Source organism: Neofelis nebulosa, chromosome 1 (genome assembly GCF_028018385.1).
Source record: "Neofelis nebulosa isolate mNeoNeb1 chromosome 1, mNeoNeb1.pri, whole genome shotgun sequence".
Classification (NCBI taxonomy): domain Eukaryota; kingdom Metazoa; phylum Chordata; class Mammalia; order Carnivora; family Felidae; genus Neofelis; species Neofelis nebulosa.
This window is the reverse complement of record NC_080782.1, coordinates 220,486,130-220,512,028: the sequence shown is the minus strand read 5'-3', so window position 1 is coordinate 220,512,028 and position 25,899 is coordinate 220,486,130. Positions and strand designations below refer to the sequence as shown.

Sequence of the window (25,899 nt, the reverse complement as noted above, 5' to 3'; positions counted from 1 at the left end):
TAAAATAAAGGGGGAGAGATTCTTCTGGGATATTCATTGCCAGACTAAAATGTCTTTCAGCCACCAAACCCTATTTTAAATGTGACTCTAAATTTCTCTAACATAATTTTCTTATAGTAAACTTCTTATCTGCAGGGTAATTTGTTCAGGACAGAATTAACAGGTTTTCTCCTGCTTCCTGATTGTGTAGTTCTCCTAAAAACCTACTTCTTTATTGTGGTCATGCAGACTCCCAGTTGGTCAAAACATGATTTCCAGGCAGCTTTTTCTTCTAGGTACTTATCCACCAACTGTTTCTTTCCAAATCAAACATTGGTTTATCTACTGCTCAGTCTATTCAATTATGCTAACCAATATATATAACCAGTTCTACAGGATTTTTTTCACAATTCCATACATGATCCCCCCCGCCCCCCCCCCGTGCCCCTCATTTGGTGTCTGTAGTTCAGGTAAACAGTGAGAGGTATATTTTGCCACATAGTGCCATTTTATAATTGAAAAAATAGTGAAATAACGAAACTAGGAGACTTTCCTGACTTTACTCAGAACTGGAGGAGGAAACAGTTTTTGCTTATTGGTCATTTATCTATGGTCAATGTACTTGTTCAAGGTCATCTGAAATTTGTACTCTAAACATGTTCCTAGGGCTTTGAAAGTAGGGTCATCTCAAGTATAAAATGACAGTGGTGGCTTAAAAGAAATTATTAAGAGTCATCTCCAGTCTGCATTCTCAGACCACAAAGCTCAAGTGGAAAATACAAGGTGATAGAGATCAGGCAGGTAAGCCTCATACTGTTTAGGAAGAGAACCTACTTAAAGTCTAATGTGTTTTTTACAGTTAGAATCTTTGCTTGAGGCTGAAATAACTATCTATAAGAACAGAGAACTTCCAAAAAAACGAACAGTTGCCCACCAGCTTCTCAGCCTGAATTTCCTCCCCATTACAATGCAGAAGAAATTATAACACATCAGTTTTTAACTTTATTTTTTTCAAGTTTCTAGGACTTGATTCTTTGAAAATCTCAAATTCAGTCTTAGATTTCTATAGAGTTGGCTGGGGTTGACACCATTAACCTAAGCTGGCTTCATTGAAAGACTTTAGATCTAGGATGCCAGAATATCAGCTTGTGGCACCTCAGAAAACTGACTTGTGCCACTTTAGACCAAATCAATTTAACAAACATTTATTGAAGAATTTCTCAGACCAAGGCTCTGAAATAAGAGCTCTGGGGTGACAGTTGGAAAAATGTCTTTCCTGTCACAGTTGTTAGACTAATTGGGAAATAGTCAAATAAAAAAAAATCAAGCAAAACTCATCTAATCACAGACTAGCATATAATAAGCTATGATATAGGCACCTAGAAAAATGCTCTGCAACAAGTGAAGCAAAAAAGAGGCAATAACTGAACATCCAGGTTCCAAGCATGCAGTCCAATATTTCAAAGGGCATTAACCTCATACACTCAGGTCAGTATCAATTAATCATCTTAGAGGTTTTAGAGCAAAAAGTAAGTGAACAATAAAAGAATAGAAAAAGAAGTCCAAATGAAACCTAAAGTAAGCAGAAAGGAAAGGAAACAAGACAAAACAAGAACCACATACCAAAAAAACCACCTGACTTTTGGTTAGTGAAACCAAAGCTCATTCAATGAGAGGGTTGATACAATTTATAAGTCACTAGTCAGACTGATCAGAAAATGATAAAGTATGAGAAAAGTGACATCCTGAAAAATTCTACACATATTAAAAGGATAATAAGGAACTATTGTGATGATCTTCACCCCAGTAAATCTGATGATTTGATCAAATGGTAAAAGTCCTTGAAAGTCACAACAGCCATAACTCAAAAAATAATCTGAATGCCTATGTCACTCAAAGAAATTGAATTTCTGGTTAGAAGCCTGCACACACACACACGCACGCACACATGTGTGTCAACTCCGGGCAATATAGATGGCTTCCTGAGTGAATTTCACCAAACATTTAAGAAATAAATAATAGTAATTCTACACAAACTCTTTCAGAAAATTGAAGGGAGAGGAATGCTACTCAGACTATTCTAGAGGTCAGTATTATTCTGAAAGATGATAAGAAAAGAAAACTACAGCGGGCCTCGTAGCTCAGTCAGTTAAGTGTCCAACTCTTGATTTCAGATCATGTCATGATCTCATAGTTTATGGAGATCAAGCCCCATGTAGGGTTCTGCACTGATGGTGCAGAGCCTACTTGGGATTCTCTCTCTCTCTCTCTCTCTCTCTCTCTCTCTCTCTCTCTCTCTCTCTCTCTTTTTCTGCCCCTCCCCCACTCATGCTCACACTTGCTCTCAAAATAAATAAGTAAACATAAAACAAAAAAGCTACAGACTAATGTTGCTAATGATCACAGAAGTAAAGATTCTAGACAAAATTTTAGAGAATTAAATCCAACAGTATATAAGATAGGAGAACATACCATAACTACATGGGATAGTCTTGTTTATGTCAGTCTTGTTAAGATAGCAATTTTCTTTAAATTGATTTGTTGATTCGATGTAATTCTAAACCAAACTTTAAGCAAACTTTTCCCTAGAAATTGACAAGCTGATTATAAAATTTATATGGACATATATACATATGTCCATATAAAATACATATATATTTTACATATAAAATTTATATGTAAAGGTTCTAGAAGCACCAAAAGAACTTTGAAAAAGAATAAAGTTAGGGGCTATCACATTTCACTACTAATTATAAAGGTACAGCCATGACATTGGCCTAAAAATAGACAAATAAGATCAAAAGGAACTGTATACACAGTCTAGAAATAGATCCACATATGTATAAGCAAGTGATTTTTCACAAAAATGCAAAGGCAATTCATTGGAGAAAGTATTAACAAATTAGCTGAAACAAGTGGGTATTCATGTGCCAAGAAAAAAAAAAAACTTGTGTTCATGCGTTCTATCATTTATAAAATTTAATTCAATGGATTGTAGGCCTAAATGTAAGTCCTAAAATTAAAAAAACAAAAACAAAAACAAAAAAACTCCTTCCTTTTTTTTTTTTTTTTTTAAGAAGGCTCCATGCCTGGGTGCCTGGGTGCCTCAGTCAGTTAAGTGTCTGACTTCAGCATAGGTCATGATCTTGCCATTCATGAGTTTGAGCCCTGCACTGGGTTCTGTGCTAAGATCTCAGAGCCTGGAGCCTGCTTCGGATTCTGTGTCTCTCTCTTTCTCTGCCCCTCCTCTGCTTGCTCTGTTTCTCTCTGTGTCTCTGTCACAAATAGATAAAAATTAAAAAAAAAAAAGTCTCCATGCCCAATGTGGGGCTTGAACGCTGACCCTGAGATTGAGAGTCACATACTCTACCAACTGACTGCCCCCAAAACTACACAAACTCCTAAAAGAAGACACAGGAGAAAATTTTGTGATATTAGAATAAAGATTTCTTTGCTATGACACTAAAAGTAAAACCAATAAATCAAAACAATGATAAATTGAACTTCATCAAAATAGAAAACTTCTCTCCAAAGATATTGTTAAAAGAATAAAAATAAGAGTCGGAGAAAAACGTGAAAATCACATTTAGTAAGGGATTGGAATCTAGACTATATAAATACCTCTCAAAACTCAGTCAGAAAACAAATAAGAGAATGGACAGAAGACAACAGACTCTACCTAACTCTATAATTTGATGCTTTAGGTATTCAAAGGCTATATTGTTAGATGAATATGTGTTTAAGGTTATTATAACTTACCTATTATTTTTAATTGGTATTACCATACCTCTTTGTTCCCCATGCCATTTTTGCCTTCCATTATAGTTTTTTCAGATATTAAAATTCCCGCTTTGTTTTTTTTTGATAATTTACATCATAGAGATAAATATTAACCATGCCTTTATATTCAGGGGGTCACCTGAATAAACACTGAGAGCACCCTGCAATCCCCATAAAGAAAGGGTAGCTTTCTCAATGACAGTGATGCAAGACAGCAGCCATATTGGACCTGGGAGTAAAAATCCCTAGAAATTTCTGACATTGGAGGAACTTAAAAAGGAGTGGGAGATGGCACAGTTGGCTGGTATCTAGAAAATGAAAAAGATAACAATATATACAAAATGAACAGGGTCAACAGTTGGGCTTCCAAGAACATTATGAAAACTATGAAATGTATGAAAGACAGTCTTAAGATAGAATGGGAACCATAAAAATCAAAAGCACTTCCTGTTTTAAGATATGTAAGCAGATTTTTATAAATGAAGTAGATGGTTTTAATGCGGTAGTGGACCCGGATGCTATCAGCAACTGAAGGGTTTTTAGCTCACATTTTATTTAGGGGAAAAAAGCAGTAGTTCACCAGGATCACTCAGTCCTGACAGCTCTGAAAAGCCTTGGTAGTTACATTTGGAGAAAGGACACAGAGGCTCTTGTAAGCACACATGTGTCCTGAATGAAATTTTTCCCCATAATTACTTTTGCTTTTGAAAATTGAAAAGATGTGCTTTAAACAAACAGGGCTCTTGTTCTCCATTGAGTACTCATTTAGAATGTGACAAATATAGAACAAAACTTACCTTGAATTCAGTGCCTGCTTTGATTTCCTGGCTTCTGCCTTTTACATTCCCTCCCTAGGAACTAAGAAAGAACTCAGCATACCCAGCAGATCCCTCAAATTGGCTATTTCACTTCTTAGCAAATCACCACCTTTTCTGATTTTCTTTTTGGAGCTGCTCAGGGCCGAAATGTGGATGCAAACCAAAGTAAATCAATTCATTTTGTCCTCTGGGTTTGTTGTTGTTGTTGTTGTGTTTTGTTTTGATCCAGTACTTAAGTAAATTCACTTTTGAAGCAGCAACTATCAATTCTGAAAAGCAATAGATAGTTTGATTAATCTTTTTCTTGGGAAAATCTTAGTTGCAAGGTTATAGCATCTTTTTAGAGTAGAAGTTAAGCATAACATTACTTCACAAGTAGCCTTTTTATTGTCAGATCATTTCTTGATTTTAATATCATACAAAGCATATGCTAATTAAAAAAACCCAACTCTACCTCCATTGCTAATAAAGCCTATACAAGAACAAATTGTATGATCAGTAGGGAAGATTGAGCATCCGGCCCTGGGTAATAAAGAATCTGTGAAGTAACGGTTTCATAGGGAGGTAGCTTGTGGCATCAGAGACTAAAAGGGTGACTATGTTTCTGCAAATGAAACAAGGGCATTATAAGCAGAGAGAAAAGAATGTTCAGAGGCAGAAGGGAGACCTTCAAGACTTTCTGCTGTGGTCACAGTTTAAAATATTGACATTCACCTGGGTCAAGGTGGGGGCAAGACAATGCATGATGGTGATGCCAAGTCATAGGTCTGCATCTTTGGATCCATGAATATACCATTATAGAAGAGTTTGCGGATGTGTATCTCATAATCCTACTATCTTAAGTATAGTTTCCTAGAAAAGAGACTGAGGCAAATAATACAAGATAATGTTTTATTAAAGAGTACAATTCTAGGATTGCAACAGAGTGGAAGGAAAGTGGGGAAGGAGCAAATGCAATTACAAGGTGATGTGTTATTGTCCTGCAAGAAATCAAACTGATTGCTTTGCCATGTGTAGTGTCTCTGGAGAATCCACAGAGAAGCACCTTGTCTGGGAACAATTCTTGGGGTAGAGGTATGGGATTGAGAAAGAGTAAGGAATTCATCCATTAGCTCCTTCATCTGTTTCTTAGGGGCCAAAGTCTGGATTAGTGTTTCTGATTCGTGACTCATTTTCTTTTATAGAAATAGACATATATATCATTGCACACTCTGTGCACAAGATTTTGCAGTCCTCCAACCACCCCAATGATGTTGTGCCTGGCCACTCTTATGTGGAGGGACTCACTGAGTATTACCAGCTGACTGATGAGAAACATGACAGTGGAATGTCCTGGCAAGATTATCCAGAAGATGATAAAGCTGGATTACAGAATTCTGAGCTATAAATAGATTCTGAGAACATAGGCATACTACCCAGTTCAGTTGTACTAACACATCTGAAGATCATTGTGGTCAGCATTTGTGGAAGAAGTCTACCAGCCATGTCTCTGATGTGCTTGTCTGAGAGAGTAGCTGAGGCAAATAAACCTCAGAGATGGAGGGGAAAATGCTGACAGTGGAAAGTGAACTGGGGAAGAGAGTAGCTAGCTGGCAAGCTGAAGGGTAACACTGCCAAGGTGGACCAGTAGAAATGAGCTAGACAGCCCAGGTAGCTGGTTTAAAAGAATATTTTCCCTCACAGGTAAGGCTGTCCCTCCATTGCCATGTTAGTCTGCATGGTACTGAGTAAAGCTTCTTCATAGCTGTATATAAAATCCTGAGCCAGGATTGAGCAGCTAGGTAGCATATCTTAGTGGCTATGAGCACAGGCTTGGGAATCACGCAGATCTGGGTTCAAATTCTGACTCCTTTACTGTGTAACTATGGGCATTTTCTAAATTTCTATAAGCCTTTCTCAGAGATAAGGAGAAACAATTTGATACATGGCTTGTAGGAATTAGCACTGTTGGATGGGAGATCTCTACCTCCTAGGTCCATGGTAGCATTGTTAAGTCCTAACTTCTTGTTGGTTGGCTGGGGCCCTATGACATTCTGGCCAATGAATTGTGGATGGAAGCTATGGTGTCACTTTGGGCCTGGTACATAATCCTCTAAAGACCTCTTTCCCTCTAGCATATGGTGATCAAATGTTCAAGATGGTGACTGCTCTGTCAATTTGCTTCCTGAATAAGTACTGGGAGCAGAATCCCACTGCTGATGTGCAGAATACCTGTAGTGTGAGCAGGTCATAAACCTGCATTTTTATAAGCCACTGAGATCTTTGATGGTGTTGACTACAGCAGCATGACCTGTCCTTTCCTGATATAGCATGAAAGCACTTAGTAAAGCTTCTGGCACATAGAAAGTACTCAAAAATATAGTTATTAAAATGGAATCTTATAGTTCAATTAGAAGTATCCTCCAAAGAGGTTTTAATGTCTTATCATTAGTGAAAAGGAGATAGGAAGGAAAAGAGCAAAACGGACCTGAGTGTCTGAGAAATTTTGAAGTTTCTTTCTTGTAATCATTAATGTCATGATCATAATGAATAAGCATACAGGCAGATCATTATTGCACATGTAATTAGAAAAGTCTGAAAGTGTTGAGACAAGTAATTGATTTCATGAAAAGTTTATGTAGAAGCTTAAGTATAAATGCATGTGAATTTCCTCTTCTAATTTAATACCTGTGATAATTTCTACCTTGTTATTTACTTGGACAAGAACTCCAGATAATACACTGGTTATTCATTCAAGGGCTATTATAAAAATAACTGGACAGAAGATGAGAAAGCATCTCATTAGTTTTCTTTAGGTGACATTCACACTGTTACTTCAGTGGTCTCCAAATTCCAGTCATGATGTGCTGTATCAGAATCACTGGGGAATTGGGGCGCCTGGGGCTCAGTCGGTTGTGCATCCAACTTCGGCTCAGGTCATGATCTCGCGGTTTGTGAGTTCAAGCCCTGTGTGGTTTGTGAGTTTGAGCCCCGCGTCTAGCTCTGTGCTGATAGCTGGGAGCCTGGAGTCTGCTTCAGATTCTGTGTCTCCCTCTCTCTCTGCCCTTCACCTGCTTGTGCTCTGTCTTTCAAAAATGTATAAATGTAAAACAATTTTTTTAAAAAAGAATCACTGGGGAATTAAATGGAAGAATTCTAATTTAAAACTAAATAGCTTTAAATCCACACAAAAGTTGCAAGATTAACACAGAGCTCTTGAATTCATTTTATCAGGATTTACTAATTTTTTAACATCTTCCACATTTGTTTCCTTTCTCCTGAGTCAAGGATATTCTTTTAAATTACCACTGTAGAGTTATCCAGCTGTAAGGATTTAACAGTGATGTGCTATTTTTAAGTAGTAGTTTATAATGTGACTTTGTTTATGGTCCAATTTTGTCAATTGTTTTAACAGTGCTCTTTATAGATAGTTATTCTTTCAAGAAAGGATCCAGTCCAGGGTTATGGAATGCAGTCATATTCCATGTCTTGCTAATCTCCTTCCATCTGCGATGTTTCTCTTTTTTTGTCTTTTGTTGCATTGGCACTTTTGACAAATACAAGTAATTTATTTCATAGAATGATCCTTACATTGTTTGCACTTCATGTTTCCTCATAATTCGATTCAGGTTATGTATCCCTTGCCAGAATGCTATAAAAGTGATGTGTGCCTTTCTCGGGGCATCCTGTCCAGAGGTGCTTAAAACCCATCTACCTCTCCTTAATGATATTAGATTCGATCACTCAGTAAAGGTTTTGTACAATTTCTCCACCTGACAGTTACCATTTTTCCTCTTGCAAACAACAAGCAATTTATGGTTAAGTACTTTAAGATAATGCATATATTGCACCTTTCATCAAGTATTACACTTGTAGGTTTAACAATCATTGTTGATTCTGGCCCCAGAAAAACAATCTCTACATTTACCATAACATTACATTATGTTTCTGTGTGTTTATGCTCTGTCTTTATCTATCTACATTATCAGTATGGACTCATGGATTCCTATTTTATTCAGTGGATTATAATCTAAAACTATTCTTACCTGTTTAGATGCTCAGATTGTCCTAGGTGTGGCCAGTAGGAGCCCCTTCAAGCTGACCTAGCTGCTTTCTATGTCTTTTTGACATGTTTCCAGTATGTGTGTGTGTGTGTGTGTGTGTGTGTACTGGCAACACCTCCTTACTTTCTAGCAAGGCAAGGTGTTCCAGGCTCATGTTGTACATCCTCTTCCCTGGCCCTGGATTTATAGATTCCAGACAGTATTTTTATTTTTTTCATTTTTTTATTATTTTTTTTAATATATGAAATTTATTGTCAAATTGGTTTCCATACAACACCCAGTGCTCATCCCAACAGGTGCCCTCCTCAATACCCATCACCCACCCTCCCCTCCCTCCCACCCCTCATCAACCCTCAGTTTGTTCTCAGTTTTTAAGAGTCTCTTATGCTTTGGCTCTCTCCCACTCTAACCTCTTTTTTTTTTTTTTTTTTTACTTCCCCTCCTCCATGGGTTTCTGTTAAGTTTCCAGACAGTATTTTTAAAGAAAAGCTCCTAAATAGTTCTAATGTTCAGGTAGCTACATGAATAGTGTATTATTCTAGAAAGGGGGTTATAAAATACCTCATAATTGTGTTAATGATCAGATCCCCTGGCACTAGGATGGGTTCTTGATTCCTTAAGGACTCTTTTTTACACTTTCAGACCATTACAATGATATCCAGTCGCTTTCAGGAAATGTCACCCTGTGGTCAAACTGGTGACAAAGTGGTTCTCTCTTTCATGCTCCCCTTCTTGTCTGGTTCTAGCCTTCTTTACCCAACATCCTTTATTCTCACCTTCAGGTGCTTAGTGCTTTCTTTCCCAGTTGCTTCTTTCAAACCATTATTTGCCAACATAAATCAGGCTTAACATATTTCAGGAACTGAGCAAGTTGTTGGATATCAAGTTTTATTCATTGAATAATCAACAAATATTTATTGGTTAATCTGAAACTTGAGCTTGCTGGGTTAATTTTTAAAATAAGCATGAAATCAAGCTTCCTCTTTATTTTAAATGGCCTGGGAAGCCAAGAGCAACAGAATTCAAAACTCACTATGATTTCTCTCTCCTTTGCTTTTGGTTTGAATGCTTAGGTATTCATTAGTGATGAAATCCTCTAAAACAACTGGCAGTTAATTATAATGTCTTAGCTAAAATGATAGTCGTTTGTAAAATTTGAGTATGAACTGAAGAGCCCCTGTCTCCTGGCATTCACTTACTTGCTTTTCTATTTGCTTCCTCTGCAAATACTCCATGAGTAAAGTTTTCTGTGTCCTTACTGACTAGAGATAAGGAGCAGGTGTAAGAAAGAAGGACGACAAGATGTGAATGTGGAAGGTGATACAGGCGAGGCAGGCATTAAATGCTTAAGACATACAAATGTCAAGCTAAATCCCCGTGTCCAGGGAGTAGATAAAAGAAGAATAGTAACAGGTGAAAATGAATCCTCATGGGAGTCACCATTGAAAGTAATTTTTGATATGAGAAATTAGAAGGCAGAGACAGCCTTCCTCAGAAGCTTCGTAGACATCGTAGATGCCTGATGGGAAGCTAAGAGTGGGTTGCTGCCCATATATAAAGCTGGAGGGATCAAATAGGGGAACCTATTGCTTTATATATCCAAAGTATCTGAAAGATGTTTTCTATAAACTTAAAGCATGAGATAGACTTCTCAGAGAGTCACTCTGATTTCACACTGAGAGCCTCAAAGGGAGAAAACCCCCCAGTAAGATGTGTTCTTTGCTCTGGCCTCTCTGAGAACAATGGGTTTCTGTAACGACTTGCCTGTTTATAGCCTGAGCAGTCCTCATAACTGGAGAAAAAAATCTTTGTTAATGCTGAAGCCTGCACAGCCACAGTTGACAAAAGGCCACATGAGGGAAATTGCTTGTTGGCCAGGGAGTATGAAGATCTATTTGATCTTGTTTCTTCTTTAAGCCTCTTTTCAGGAAACAGCAGTCGAGCTTCCTGAGCTGCTGCTGGTACAAGGTAATGAAAGTTCCATTCACAACAGCATTGAAGGCATGGAAAGGTAGGCCCTCGAACTCCTTGTAGATCTTTCACGGTCAATCATTTCCCTGTCATGGAAACACATGGCGCTTTTTCTCTCAGTCCTAATGCCTGCAATCCCCCCACGATCCTCACTGTACAGCTCTGGCTCAGACAAGGCAAGAGCAAGAAAACAATTGACCAAGATGCATGTGTTGCCAGGAAGTGTGTGTGTGTGCAAGGTAAAAGGGGCATTAGGACAGGGAAACGGAGGCCTGCTCCAGAGCACCTCTGTTGCTCTGATCTGTGGCAAAACTACAAAGCTGGTCAGAAGAGAGGAAGATGCAATAAAAAATAACAGGTGGCTAAACCAAGTCAGTTGCAGTGTGGGACAAGTTCAGCAAAGCTCCTGAGAAACTGAGGTCTTTCTACCTGCAGGCAGTTGGGGAACAGGGAAATGCTTTGCTCATTTGGTGACAGACACAGCTCTAGAGAAACCTGGAGGGCAAATGCAGATGGCAAGGTTGTCATTTAGCAAAGGCAGAGTTTTGAGAAGTGTAATGTTGTTGCCATCACACAGTCATAGCTCTTCCTTCGTTGTAAATTAAATGAGCTCACGGCTTCTGAAAATAAACCATAAATAATTTGTAGATCAGCTTTTGATGAATAATAGCAATCCTTAGAAGAGATGAAATATAAAAATGTGCACTTCTTAATAAAGGAGCACAGTGAAATTGCTTGCTGGTTGTTGGATGACAGTCTGTAGGATTGATGTGCTCTTAATCAGGGTATATGGGGTGTGCCAGGCTCAGAGAGGAAGGTTTATTTTCTGTGTTTTGCTGACTTGCACAGTTCCCCTTAAGAAAAACAACAGCAACAACAAATCAGTTACTGAAAGCCCCAGCTAAGAGCCTTGGCTAAGTAATTCACTCTTCCTGTCACTTGTGTGTCCAAATGGCCTGAGCCTGGGGCTGAGTGCCCATGACTGGGCAGCATCTGGGTCCCTGGGTGAGGTGGTGCCTCCCCTCCCACCTCCATCCTCTGAGCCTTTCTCTCCCAGCAGGAGACCTTTGAAGTTACAGGCTGAGTCTCCTGTCAATGACCTCACCTCAGGTAAGGGTACAGGGATGCCTTCTAAAGAGATTTTTAGAATTTGCAGCATTCGTTTTGAGTAGCCTCTGAACAAAATGTCACAGGGGACTAATAGACAAAGAATCAGGTAAAGAGCCTTTATAATTATGTATTGGTTTTTATTCAGAGACCATCTGTAATAATATTAGCATTTGAAGTATTTCCAATTGCTCTGCCCACTCACTTGGATTCAGATACCTGCTGCTCTTCTTTTTTTTTTTTTTTAATTAATTAATTAATTAATTTTTTAATATATGAAATTTACTGTCAAATTGGTTTCCATAAAACACCCAGTGCTCATCCCAAAAGGTGCCCTCCTCAATACCCATCACCCACCCTGCCCTCCCTCCCACCCCCCATCAACCCTCAGTTTGTTCTCAGTTTTTAACAGTCTCTTATGCTTTGGCTCCACTCTAACCTGCTGCTCTTCAAGGGCAGCTCGCCTCTGGCTAGCTGCTGCTGCCGTCCTAGCAATAGGGTCCAGGCTTTCTCCCTAGTAGGGAGATGGGGGGGTGTCATCAAATGCTCAAGTAATGAGGTCAGAAGAGGTTCACATCTATCAGAAGCCTTTACTCTGTGTGCTCAGAAGAGTAGAAAAAAAATATTAGAAAAGGAAGCACCTCTAAGAGAGACAGAAGTATCTGTTGAAAGCATCTCTGTTTTGGGGGTGGTTCACTTCATGTGCACCTGTGGAGCACCACAGCATTCACTGGTCTTTCTTTTGGGGTCACTCTCTAGAGTAGCACTGTCCTAAAAGAAATATAATTTGATCCACGTAGGTGATTTAAAATTGTCTAGTAGTCTGGGGCGCCTGGGTGGCGCAGTCGGTTAAGCGTCCGACTTCAGCCAGGTCACGATCTCGCGGTCCGTGAGTTCGAGCCCCGCGTCAGGCTCTGGGCTGAGGCTCGGAGCCTGGAGCCTGTTTCCGATTCTGTGTCTCCCTCTCTCTCTGCCCCTCCCCCGTTCATGCTCTGTCTCTCTCTGTCCCAAAAATAAATAAAAAACGTTGAAAAAAAATTGTCTAGTAGTCACATTAAAAAGGTTAAGAGAAACGGGTGAAATTACTGTAAAAATTTATTTAATCCAACACACATAAAACATCATCAGTTCAACATGTAAATAGTATTAAAATTATCAGTGAGATATTTTATGTTCTTTTTCTTTATATGAAGTCTTTGAAATCTGGTGTATATTTTACACTTACTTTTTAATTTAACTTTCTATTGTAAGTATCACTCTGTATTGCTAATCCCTTTACTGAACACAATTTCTAACTGTTGAATGTTACTGAATCACGGAAAAGTGCTGTAATTTTCTGCTTCTATATATTTGGACATGGATGGTTTTCATTTTGGGCTATTATAAATGACATGGTTATTTAGCATTTTTATGTAAAATTAATTTCAGTGTTATGACTATTAAGCCAGATTCACAGGAATAGAACTATTTAGATCTCACAAAAGCTAATGTCGAAAGTTTGTATCATCTAAACTTCCATTACCAATCTATGAGACAGATCGTTTTACTTCACTGCCTGTAAATGGAAGGAAGATGTTAAACTTCTTAAAGCCTTAGATCATTTATAAGACAAAAGAGAATCTGAAAAAGATAGTGAATGAGAGAACTCTTTTCCTCATTTGCCAATCAAAAATTACATAAGTGCCCCTAGAGTTTGGAGTTTGGAGGTGGGAGGGGGAGATAAATGTTGAGAGAAAGAGACAGACAGATTGACTGGGAGATAAAGCAAGAGAGTTAGATCCTGTTGTGAGAAGCTGTGTGCATCTTTCTCATCTGGCATTCCTATGTGCCAAGTCCTGTGCAGGGGCAGGGGATGAAGGAACCCTATTCCACTTTAAATTTGGAGATCTAAGAGTAAACGAGATAAATGGCACCCTTGGGGATCTCTCTGCTCTGGAAATGTTTGTTCCCACAGAAGCATCCTTGAACCATGACAACACATCAGAAAAAAGATGGCTGCATGCAGCATCTTGGGTCTGAGTTCTCTCTGATGCCAGTGGAGTGTGGGAAACAGTCAGCTATTTCCTTGGTGGTTAAGGGTGTTTTGAATGAGATGCCAAGAGCAGGAAGGATGCAGAAGTGGCCATAGGGTCAGGCCTGGGCAATGCACCTGAAAACAGCAGTGTGGACAGTACAATTTTAAGAAGTGGCTTTCCAGTAGACACCAATATTAGGAGGTGCCTGTGGCTTTCATACAGGCTACCATAGATGAAGACAGAGGAGTGAATAGCTTCCTCCTTACCAATGTTATACCCTGAAGGATAAGGTGTGGAGAAAATTCTAAAAGACATTAAGTTTTAAACCCAAAGTGATTGAGATCACTGGATTTGACAGACTTCACTTGGAATTGAGTTAATTATCATGCCATCAGGTGGAAGTGATGATGGGTAGAGATGAAAATTTAATCTGGTTATAGAAAAATAAAGACATTTATTATTTTTTTCAAAATAAAAGCGGAGGGAGTGAAATAGCTAAGCTTTAAAATATGCATCACTTCTGTACTTTTTGCCATGGCTGTGTTTTTCAGAGGTGAAACAAAAATAAATGACTTTGATTGTTCCAGTGCTTCAGAATTGCATATGAGTCCCAATGGTGATTATTTTCTTCAAGAAACATAGACAGTAACCAAACACAACTTATTTCGGCTGTCTGTATTTGACATGTCATTTCAACTCTATCAAAAGTTTCTGTTTTTCTTGAAAAATAGTTTCATTTATCTCTTTTGGTAGCAAAACAAATTAAGAAGTCTTTCAAGAGGAACAAGATGTGGGAGCTCACTGAGGCAAAGTAAGCTGGGCATGAGGTTCAGAGAACTATTAAAAGGAGAGTCATCTTCATTAAAAATTAGCATAATTGCAATGCCCTGAATGTGTCTTGTGTAGGTGACAAGAAATTGGTAGTAAATATGAATGTGGCTCAACTCAGGTTCCATTATTTGTTGATGATTTACTTAGGTTCTTTAAGTCTGGAATGGCTATTTGTGGGCAGAAAGGTCCATAGTTAAGGCACCACAATTGAGCATACACTTAAGTGCAGCATAGAATGTTGCAACAAGTAAAATATTCAACTTTCCCCCGGTAGTTTGCCCTCAGAGGAAGACAATGTGGACAAATGGTGTGTCATGGAATTTTAGAGGAAGGGGGAACATCAGAGCATCTAGTCTAGTGACTCTCAACCTTTCAGACCCAAGAACACAGAAGTATCTGTTGAAAGCATCTCTGTTTTGGGGGTGCTTCACTTCATGCGCACCTGTGGAGCACCACAGCATTCACTGGTCTTTCTTTTGGGGTCACTCTCTAGAGTAGCACTGTCCTAAAAGAAATATAATTTGACCCACGTAGGTGATTTAAAATTGTCTAGTAGTCACATTAAAAAGGTTAAGAGAAATGGGTGAAATTACTGTAAAAATTTATTTACTCCAACACACATAAAACATCATCAGTTCAACATGTAAATAGTATTAAAATTAAGAGAAACGAATCCTTGGTGACACCCTTGTCCTACCCTAAAGTAAGATTCATAGACAAGTAATTTGAATATGTATACATCTAAAAATACCCTAACTAGAAGAGAAATAAAATGAAAGTGATGGTGATACATATTTCAATACTAGATTTACAGGTCTGATGAAAGAAGACATACTGGAGTAGATGGGACTGGTACTTATGGTGAGTGAGTTAGATTTAAAAGACCAGGAGCCATTCTGTACAATGCAAGTGCAGGTAGATATTGGAATAAAAACTAGTAGGACCAGTATATTTTAAAACTGTGCAAAAATATTCTGCTTCTCTATATGAAACAGGTTTTAGGTTAATTAACTATAATAAAGTCCTTCACTCAATGACAGAGGGACATTAGAAAGTCATGCAGGATGCAGAACAATTACTGATTGTCCCAGACTGTGCTAAGCATTGAAGGACATCCAGCATCCCTATCCACACTTGCTGAATGCCAATTGCACTATCCATTCCTGTGACAACCAGAACTTCTCCCACACATGGCCATTTCCCACCCATGACCCAAATGTCCCCCTGTGGGTAGTGCTGCTTCTGTGGAGAACCACTGATCTAGTCTAATTCTCTTGTTTTATAGACAAGTAAGTTGAGGACCAAAGGGATTCAATGACTGGTTCAAGGTCTCTTGGCTGAGCAGAGGCAGAACAAGGAATGGTTCCTCTGATTCTTGCCTAGAGCCTTACCAACGCTGGACTACATTCCTTTCTGGTGTTCCCAAAACTTTTTGGGAAATGGAAAGTCAAATTAAACACCTTCCAATTTTTGGAAGAGGGGACCAGGGCATGCATTTTGAAGCTAAGTTTTCATGCAATTTAGGATTACTGGAGGTGGCTTGATGAAGCTAATGGAGATTATAGAGGAGCTACCCCAGCATTGATCTCTCCTAAGTACCTCTTGGAGTTGTCAGTTCCTTGGGTCCATTTCCCACTGTGTCCGCCTTGGGCAAGGCTTTGCTTTTAGGCAATTCTTTTCTTCCCAGATATAAGCAATCTGACACTATCAGTTATAGCCTCTCCAATACTAACGTCATGAATAATAGTTTTCTATTGCCCTATGGTAGTTTTGTGTGGATTATAATTTTTGTTTAGTACAACTCTTAGTAAAATACTACTGCTACATATCTATCTACTATGTGTCAGGCACTGATATAGGCTCATTTGCAGCTTGATTTATTTTCCTCATAACGATTAAGGTAGGTATTATTAGTCCCCATTTACAAATGAAAAACTGATGCTTAGAGAGATGAAGGAGGGAAGGACAGAAGAAAGAGCACTCCAGGTAGCTGGCAGAGTCTACAAAGATCCCAAAGCTATAAAGTAGGGATTAGTTTAACCAAGGTCCAAAGACTTTGTAGAAGAGTTGGGAGTTGTTCTTTTGTCTCTCTCATTGTGTCACTCCTTCTGATTTAGCTTCACAGCCTCATTTCTTCCATCCCTTTGATACTAGATTTTCTGAAAGAAGGTTCCCACACCATATAGGCAAGTTCAAATCTGCAATATATCTCCAAGCTGCACTCTCTAGCAGACATCAGCCTTGGGAAAACCTCCAGTGACCTTCACATTTCCACGTTTTTTTAACTCTCCTTTGGTTCCTGGTTTAGAAGATTCTAAAGCTCTTGACACAAATGGCCACCCCTCTTTCTGAGGTCTTTCTTCTCTCCCATGTCTGCTCTTTGTTTCTCCTGTTTTCCTTCAGCTTCCAAATTTACATGTTCTTCCCATTACCGTGTGCAAAGAATCATTCCCTACAACCATAGATGCCCTTATGCCCTTCTAGACTGTCATAATTTGTTTGAATGAAATTAATTAGTTGATTCACATGACTTGGTTCCATTAAAGAATTGAGGCACTTTGGATGATGTCTCTCCTGAGCCATGATTCTGATTTCCAAACACTTCCAGGGAATCCTCATCTAGGGATGATATTGACATATGAAACTGGGTATGGTCAAAATGGAATTTATTTTTCTCCTGTAAATAAGCTCTTTCACTTTTTGATTTTTCTTCTTCAGAATGCCATCGTTATTCCCTCTAGCATCCTCTTAATAGCTGCTTCATTTTCTTTGCTTGTCGTATTTATTAGGTCATAAGCTAAGTCCCAGTGGTCTCAGCTTTTTGGAATCTCTCATATTCATCTTCCCTTTTCCATCCTCACTGCCACTGGCCTGCCTCACTGTGACCAGTTATAATATTTTTGTTTCTTCATTTTATATTAGACCTCCTCCAAGCCATCTTGCACTCTGCTTCCAGAATAATTATTATAATGCTCTTCAAACCTACAATGTCTCCCACACCCTCCATTGCATATATATTTAATGGAATAATATTTTTATACATTAAGTATTTTTTCCTTTCCCTTGATTATTCCATCCTCTTCATTCCATCAGTTAGCCAGTCCTCCTGTTCATTGTCTCAGGGCAGAGATGAGGTAGAATTAAAAACGGAAATAATCAGGGAGTTCATACACTTTTTTCCCAAAAGACAGAGCCCTTGAACACAGAAAGAGAGCTCGGGTGGTTGTTAACAGTTTCTTGATCAAAAACCTGCAGGAGTCAAGATTGTCCCAGACTAAAGAGCAGTTGCAGTCTGTGCTGGAGGGAAGAGATGTGTGGTGATGTGGTGACGGTGGTAATAGTAAGGACATGGTCCACTTTCTAACCAGTGCAACCAGTAATTGCAAAGACTTAGAGAAGTTTGTGGAATTCTAGAGAGGGAATTTGGGCATCTCAGTGTCACTGATGGGGATTTGGGGTTGTGGGGGTGACCATATGTTATATTAGACAGATAGGGCAATAATTGGCCTTTGGAAGGAACCTCAGGGGCTGGCAAGCTAGGAAGGAAACATCTGTGCAGTAAACTGGATGGGAGACTCAAAGATCCAGTAGGCCAATGCCTTCCCGATGCCTGGGCATGATGCAAACCCTGAACTTACTCACTCAGGGGGAGAAAAAGGGAAGAATACTGAAAAAAAGAAATTCAAATTTCTGCCCAGGTCAGCAGAGTGGGGCTTAAACTAGAAATGAAGTTGAATGATTGAAACCAAGTTATATTGTTTACACATGGAAGTTTGTGGACTGAGATGAAGTTTCACACAAAATTAGGTTAAAGCCTTCAAACTGAGTATGAAGCCCTGTAGAATGGTGCTTGAGTCAATGTTTCTAGTTTTTTCTTCTTTTTTGGGGGGGGGGTGCGAGGGGGGAACTTACAAACTTACATTTTATTTTGACGAGTCTGTTCACAATTCCCTGGTCATGTTTTCCTGCTCCTGATGCTTGTTGGCCCTTCTCTCTGCCTAGAAAGCATTTCTCTAACACCCCTCACCCCATTCTTACCAGCTTTTCAACACCTTCTCAAATTCCATCTGTCTCACAAAAACTCTCTGTTGTTTCCCTTTGCGAACTCACAGGCATTTTGCACATCCTTTCCTCTGGCCTTTGCTAGACCGGAACGGGGAATGCCAGACTCTGCATTTACACTCACCTCTAGGGTGGATGCAGCTAAGCCCATGGACTTTAGCATTATTTGTTCTCATGATCTGCCCCCATTGATAATTAACAGGCAGAGGGTAAGAAAGGGGATGAGTTTTAGTGACCATTCTAGATGGTCACTTAGTGCAGGAAAACCTTGATCAGCTTAGAGGATGGAGGAGAGAGGAGTTCATCAAATGAGCTTAAACAGTGATATGCAGCCCAGTTCTGTGAACTTGGGCACAAGAGCAATGGAACCTAAGTGTCACACTCTGCATCTAACATCAAAACAGTCTCTGTAAAAAGGTTGGTTGGTTGTTTGGTTGGTAAAAATCCTTAATAAATCTGTTTCACTTAGAACTTTCCTGATCTGTTGTCTGAACGTTGGGGAATTGTTAAAGCGGCAACAAGCCTGGCTCCCCAAATCTACCAGGAATGATTACTCAAACTGGGGAGACTTCCAAGGGCACTCACCGTAATCTGCCTCATGTCACTATTACTTGAGTATGTCTCCTATCATTCAGTTTTACACTGCTTGACGTTAAAGTCTATTTGCCCATTTTTATATACTTATTAACTGGTCACTAAATGGTCACTAAATGTTTGTTGAATTGGATTCTTTCATATTCTTTCATATCATTTATTAACCCTATTTAATCTTTTCAGGAATCATTAATTTTTTAACTAATCTCAAAATGAGACACTGTACGTTAAATGTCTAGAACAGACCATAGTAATAGAGACTGTCTAGGATTTTCTGAGACAATCTCATTTCGTGTGTTCTTTTCTTCCCTTTTCAGTAATAATACTTCATTAAATATGAAACTATATGCAAAATCATTTTCTTCATTTGTAAGATTTTCACATAAACTTTTAATTCAAACTGTTTATGTACTAGATGATGTATCCTGATCTTTATAATGGAAAATATGGTGTCTGTTCACATTATAGATGTCTAGTACTGTTTGTTGATTCTGAATCAACTGTATTTATCAAATGTTTCTTTCTTCTTAGAGTTGCGCTTTGCCTATAAAAGCAAATTGGACAAGGTTATCCTTCTCCAGGAGGTTTGAGTTTACATCAAAAATGACACAAACACATATATTAGCATAATTTTTTGTTAGATGAAAATCACTTCTGATCATTGCTTATTCAATTGCAAGGTTTAGACTGAAAATAACTTCTGCCTTTGCATTGCTTACCAGGGTAATGATAGAATTCATTTTGTACACTTTGGGGGTACCGTGTGGCTCTAAGAGAAAAAATCAACATAAGAGAGTAAATGCCAATTACAGGTATTTGTGATCTAGCTGAACCAGCCTGGTACCAAATAACCTATAGACCTTTCAAGTTCTCATTTTCTAAGTGTGCTTAGTTTAGGAAGTTTCTGGTAGTACCAAGCAGTGATAAAGACCAAAATATGACCTTTCAGGCTTGAATAGGTACATAGAAACCAACCTTGTTTCCTGTAAGAATGAAGCAAATGCCTTCTTCATCATTGTGTTTCATGTGGTGTTTGAGACTTTGGGGATGTTGGGTAATATCTGAGACATTCAGTAGGAAGTTGCAGTCAGATCCCTACTAGAATATGGTTGTGCATGTTTGTAAGTATATGTGACAACACGGATGGATAGGGTGATGACACAGTTGTACAAATAAATGACTTTCTCATTACCTATAAATTTTTTGAGATCAGAGTCTGGGTCATTTTGTTTGCCCTTCTTTTTCCCACATCCTGAAAAGTTTAAGTGATTGAGAAAAAACTGTTGAATGGATGAAAGAATCTTCTACTATAGATTAGATTCTATGTAAGCCAACAAGTCCCTAAAACTATGGGTGGATCAGAAGACTCAAGAAAGATTCTGAATGTTTTGATATTTGGCAACTATGATGGTTAATTTTATTTTTTCACTCTATAAAATTTTTATTAATTCAAAACATTTTTAAAATTTATTTTTTAATTTGCATCCAAGGTACTTAGCATATAGTGCAACAGTGATTTCAGGAGTAGATTCCTTAATGCCCCTTACCTGTTTAGCCTATCCCCCCTCCCACAACCCCTTCAGCAACCCTCTGTTTGTTCTCCATATTTAACAGTCTCTTATGTTTTGGCCCCCTCCCTGTTTTTATATTATTTTTGCTCCCCTTCCCTTATTTTCATCTGTTTTGTACCTTAAATTCCTCATAAGTGAAATCATATGGTATTTGTCTTTCTCTGACTAATTTCACTTAGCATAATACCATCTAGTTCCATCCACATTGTTGCAAATGGCAAGATTTCATTCTTTTTGATTGCTGAGCAATACTCCATTATATATACATAACCATATCTTCTTTATCAATTCATCCATCGGTGGACACTTGGGCTCTTTCCATACTTTGGAAAGTACTATTGTTGATAGTGCTGCTGTAAACATTGGGGTGCACGTGTCCCTTCAAAACAGCACACTTGTATCCCTTGGATAAATACCTAGTAGTGCAATTGCTGGGTTGTAGGGTAGTTCTATTTTTAATTTTTTGATGAACTTCCATACTGTTTTCCAGAGTGGCTGCACCAGTTTGCATTCCCACCAGCAGTGCAAAAGAGATCCTCTTTCTCCACATCCTCACCAACATCTGTTTTTGCCTGAGTTGTTAATGTTACCCATCCTGACAGGTGTGAGGTGGTATCTCATTGTGGTTGTTATTTGTATTTCCCTGATGATGAGTGATGTTGAGCACTTTTTTCATGTGTTGGTTGGCCATGTGGATGTCTTATTTGGAGAAGTGTCTATTCATGTCTTTTGCTCATTTCTTCACTGGATTATTTGTTTTTTGGGTGTTGAGTCTGATAAGTTCTTTATAGATTTTGGATCTAACCCTTTATGTGATATGTCATTTGCAAATATCTTCTCCCATTCTGTCGGTTGCCTTTTAGTTTGGCTGATTTGTTTCCTTCACTGTGAAGAAGGTTTTTATTTCGATGAGGTCCCAGTAGTTCATTTTTGCTTTTGTTTACCTTCTCTCCAGAGACATGTTGAGTAAGAAGTTGCTGCAGCCGAGGTCAAACAGGTTTTTGCCTGCTTTTTCCTCTAAGATTTTGATGGCTTCCTGTCTTATGTTTAGGTCTTTCATCCATTTTTTTTTTTTGTGTATGGTGCAAGAAAGTGGTCCAGGTTCATTTTACCGCATGTCACTGTCCAGTTTTCCCAGCACCATTTGCTGAAGAGATTGTCTTTATTTCATTGGATATTCTTTCCTGCTTTGTCAAAGATTAGTTGGCCATATGTTTGTGGGTCCATTTCTGGGTTGTCTATTCTGTTCCATTGACCTGAGTGTCTGTTCTTGTGCCAGTACCATACTGTCTTGATGATTACAGCTTTGTAATACATCTTGAAGTCCAGGATTGTGATGCTTCCAGCTGTGGTTTTCTTTTTCAAAATTGCTTTGGCTATTTGGGGTCTTTTCTGGTTCCATACAAATTTTAGGATTGTTTGTTCTAGTTCTGTGAAGAATGCTGGTGTTATTTTGATAGGGATTGCTGTGATAGTTAATTTTATGTGTTATCTTGACTGGGCCACAGGGTACCCAGCTACTTGGTTAAACATTATTCTGGTGTTTCTGCAAGGCTGTTTTTAGGTGACATTAACATTTTAATTGATAAAGTAGATTGTCCTCTATGATGTGTGTAGACCTCATCTAACTAGTTGAAGGCCTGATTTGAACAAAAACTGATCTTCCTCTGCTTGCCAGACCCTGAACTTCATTTGTACCATTAATTCTCCTGGGTCTCAAGCCTACTGGCACATACTGCAGATTTGTAATTACCAGTCTGCATAATAACATGAGCCAATATTTTACAATGGATTTGTTTTTATAAATGTATATATATATATATCCTATTGTTTTTATTTCTCTAAAGAAACAAAACAGCTGGCTAATACAGCACCTGGGTGATTTTAGGCAAGTCACCTACTCTCTCTGAGGCTCTCTTTCCTCTTCTTTAAATATGGTGATATTTGCCCTTCAGAATTAGGATTATATATGATTGCACATTTGAATCAGATACCTGTGGTTAAAATGTGATTCTAAGTGGTTAAAAATAGTAACTCATGTAACCTTCAGAACAATCCAATGAGATAACTTATACCCATTTTATGTATAAGGAAACTGAAGCACAAAGGAGTTCAGTAACTTGCCCAAGTTTACACGGTTAGCAATATTTCACATTCACTGACAGTCATGAACTCTTTCCCAACCACACCAAAAAGCTCCATTTCCTGGTCTACCCTGTGGTTAGGTAGAGGGTAGTCTGATTGATTTCTAGTTGATGAAGTGTGGACAGAGATGATGGATATTATTTCTTGGCCTGCCTATAAAATACAGCCGCAAACAATCACCTTCCCTTTTTCTCTTCCCTTGATCACATTGAGGTCATTTGTTGAAGGTAGCAGAGCTGTGAGATTAAAGAAACATGAGTCTCTGAGTCATACCTTTGGGAAGAACTCCAGCAGAGCTGCCCCATGAGAAAAATCTACATTGTGCTTTGCATGATGAGCAATAATTCCTCACTGAATCAAGCCTCTGAGATTTTAGAGTTTATTTATTAGCCCATCATAGCCTAACCTAGACTGTCTAATAGTGTGTTAGAGTTGGGGTTTAAACTAAGGCATTCTGGATGTAGAGATTATTCCCTAAATTGGTGTGGTGCTGTGCTTTTCAGCTCCAGGCACATGGAAGACACTTAAAAATACTCATTCTGATTATTATCTTGCCTTTTGAGAAGTCTTCATAATGTAAATAAAGTAAAAACACTTGGGTATTTTTTTTATTAAAATATAATTAACATATAGTGTTGTATTAGTTTCAGGTATACAATACGATTCAGCAAATCTATACATTACTCAGTGCTCATCAAGATAAGTGTACTCTTTATTAATTTTTTTTTAATGTTTTATTTATTTTGGGGGGAGAGAGAGAGAGACATAGTCCAAGTGGGGGAGGGGCAGAGAGAGAGGGTGACAGAATCCAAAGCAGGTCCCAGGCTCTGAGCTGTCAGCATAGAGTCCAATGTGGGCTCAAACCCATGAACCATGAGATCATGACTTGAGCTGAATCCAGTCACTTAATCCACTGAGCCCCCCAGGGTGACCCAGGATAAGTGTTCTCTTGAATTCCCTTCACCTATTTCACCCATCCTCCCACCTACCTCCCCTCTAGTATCCACTAGTTCTCTAAGTTTTTGTTTTACATTTTTTTCTTTGTTCATTTGTTTCTTAAATCCCATATATGAGTAAAATCATATGGTATTTTATCTTTCTGACTTATTTCACTTAGCATTATACCCACAAGGTTCATCCCTGTTGTTGTGAATGGCAAGATTTCATTCTTTTCTGTGGCTGAGTAATACTCCATTGTATATATCATATAGTATCATATATACTATATCATATATCATATGTATATATCATATACATATATCATATGTATATATAGTATACACTATATAGTGTATATATATCATGATATATCATATCATATATATATCATATATATATCATGATATATCATATATATATCATATATATCATATACATATATATGATATGTATATATATCATATAGTGTGTGTATATATATCTATGTATATATAATGTATATATATACATATCTATATAGTGTGTGTGTGTGTGTGTATATCACACCAACTTTATTCATGTATGGCTGCACACTTGCGTTGCTTCCATATCTTGGCTATTATAAATAATGCTGCAGTAAACATAGAGGTACATATATCTTTTCAAATTAGTGTTTTCATTCTCTTTGGGTAAATACCCAATAGTGGAATTACTGGATTATCTAGTAATTCTATTTTTAATTTTTGAGGAACCCCCATACTGTTTTCCATAGTGACTGCACCAATAATTCCCACTAATAGTGTACAAGGGTTCCCTTTTTTCCCTACATCCTCACCAACACTTGTCTTTTTGACAAAAGTCTTTGTCTTTTGTCCTGTCTTTTTGATACTAATCCTTCTGACAGGTATAAGGTGATATCTCATTTTGGTTTTGATTTGAATTTCTCTGATAGTGATGTTGAGCATCTTTGTTTTAATTAAAGCTAAATGGGTTTTGTTATAGTTGGATTTAATATGCTAATGTGCATTATGAATTTTGTAGAGATAGGAGAGAGTATGAAGTATTCCTAAAATGACTTGTCCCATAGAACTCTTTCTGTGAACAACATTTAGGAAATGTATTTTGGTAACAGCATATGTAGTAAGCACTTTGGAGCTATACTTTCTGGGTTCAGATCCCAATTCCTCCACTAATAGTGCTATGGTCTTGGGCCACTTCACCTTTATGAACTTCAGTTTCTTCCTAGGAAAAATGGAGATGATACTAAGTACCTAACAGGGTTATTATGAAATTTTCTTGGTCTGATGTTTTTAAAAGGTTTAGAATACTGACTGGCCTATAGTGAATGCTCTTTCTCTCTCTGTGTGTATGTGTATGTGTGTGTTTAGTAAATTAATGAATACATCCTTTTCTAGCCTTGTTTACTAGTTTCCTATATTGTAAACCCCTTGAAATTTAGGAATGCTTTTTACAATATTTAGAGATTTACTATGTTAATACCTAGGAATAAGTATTAAGCATATACTTTGTGCTTAATAAATATTGAAGAAATGAATGGAAAAATGGATCTCATCCCATGAAAAGAGATAAGTAATCTGTAACTAAGTTTTTGTTATCTTTATGCAGATCCAAGTTAAAGAATACCCACCTTTTGACATTGCTATCAATAGATACCTGGATGAGAAGAATTCAACAAAAAAAATTTAGCCAAGATTCTGGTGCTTGGGGTGCACAGGTAAGATAAACAGCAATCTGTTTTTCTTCTTCAGGGTGTTACATACCATGTCAGAACTTGAGAAAATAGATTTTAATTAGTTAAACAGCAGAATTAGGTTAAGGATCATTAGCTAATTTTCTTCAATCATTTTCTTAAGGCTGTAATTAATGTTAGTTACTTACCCCAAAACAATATTTTCCCTTGTATACACCAGCAAGTGCTAATCACAGGTTCACCTTGGTGCATATTGGCCTATGTTTCCATAATCTTCAACCAAAATTTCTAATTGTTGGGAATAGAGACTTGAGCTAAAAAAATGCAGTTGATAGACAGAAGGTAACAAATGGA

The 25,899-nt window shown here is 38.0% G+C and overlaps 1 long non-coding RNA gene across 1 annotated transcript in view; it reads left to right on the top strand.

Annotated features, from left to right (window-relative positions):
* Window positions 1–25,674, top strand: part of LOC131485659 (uncharacterized) — a 248,521-nt gene extending 222,847 nt beyond the window's left edge. The window contains exon 3 of the long non-coding RNA XR_009248958.1: window positions 25,461–25,674. This is a non-coding gene — a long non-coding RNA (uncharacterized LOC131485659). The remainder of the gene's footprint in view (window positions 1–25,460) is intronic.
* The last annotated feature ends 225 nt before the right edge of the window (window positions 25,675–25,899 follow it).